The 1222-nt window shown below is 35.3% G+C and overlaps 1 long non-coding RNA gene across 1 annotated transcript; it reads right to left on the bottom strand.

The window, feature by feature from the left end:
• Positions 1-391: 391 nt before the first annotated feature.
• Positions 392-1151, bottom strand: LOC148193591 (uncharacterized). Its single transcript, XR_015782351.1, has 3 exons — positions 700-1151; positions 535-606; positions 392-459 (listed from the first exon to the last, which is right to left on the bottom strand). It is a non-coding gene; the product is annotated as an uncharacterized LOC148193591 (long non-coding RNA).
• Positions 1152-1222: the final 71 nt, after the last annotated feature.

Raw genomic sequence — 1222 nt, 5'->3', positions numbered from 1 at the left:
GTAAATCCATTTTCGGTTTAAAAAAAATACTATTTCAAATAAAGATGTTCAAATCACCTCCGTTCTTCTCCAAATGTACTTCCTAAATTGTAACCAAAGGAAGCTTTTCAAACCCTAAACCCAACACTACGTTATCGTTAGATATCCAGTTTATTTTAGAAATCTATAAAGAGTGAAAACCTAGACCTTACATAACCAAAAGAAAAATCGAAAACACACAAACAGGCAAAAATACCTTGCTGGCTATATTTTTAATTCTCAACCAACACTAACTGTATGCTGCATATAGAGTAATGGCTCAGTGCGGGGCAGACTAAACCAAACCAAAAGTAACTGTTACTGTACAATCATGAAGTGGCAACACAAATGTTACATCCGTTTGGGAGAATCAATTATCTTCTGAACCAAAATTTGCTCCTTTACCTCCTCTATTTTAGTAGCCAGTTCATCTCTACTTTGCTGCATGTTAACAAATTTAATTAATCTGGGCACAACCAAGATGCACATATCAATCAAACATAGTGAAATTAGTACCTTGAAAAGCAGATAACGGGAAGTAAACCATACTGTGTATGCAAGCCCAACAACTTCCAGCAACTTAGGAAACTGTGCAACAATAATGAACAACAAACATCAGTATTTGAAAAAGTTGGCTTTGGGTTTGTGAAAAAGTTCACATGAACATCAAATGATACACACCAATGGGATAGAATCAATTGCACCCACAACGGCGGTTGTTAGCCACAGAGCAGTCAAGACACCACCTCCATCCACAAGACAATGGAACCAGTGTCATTTGTGTCAAACTGTTAAAAGGCAAAAAACGAGACCAGTTAGATTTTATAAACACATCAAATCTACGTCTACTTAATTTTAATGGCAAATCAATCATGGAATGCATTCATACAGAGAGCGAGAATTACACAACCTTCTTTCCAGGAGTAGTAAAGAAAGCAATCAGTTTTCACACGCAGCAGACCTTAATGGTGCATCACAAAATCAAATCAAATTAGAAATAATGTATTGATGTTATGAAGACGATTTAAAATCAATATCAAATCACTTTGGTAAAGAAACCGAAGGAACCCACACATTGATGCTTCCTTCAGACAAATAGTTTTCCAACAGTTTTTAGGTAAGGTTGTGAAATCGAAATGTAACAATAATACATTTGAACCAAATACTGAAGCAGGGAAATTTTATATAGAAATGAAACTGACTC

This window comes from Vigna umbellata, chromosome 9 (assembly GCF_029865625.1).
Source record: "Vigna umbellata cultivar VRB3 chromosome 9, Vumbellata_1.0, whole genome shotgun sequence".
In the NCBI taxonomy this organism is placed as follows: Eukaryota; Viridiplantae; Streptophyta; class Magnoliopsida; order Fabales; family Fabaceae; genus Vigna; species Vigna umbellata.
Note: the sequence above shows the minus strand (reverse complement) of the source record. Positions and strands in the feature narration are given on the sequence as shown.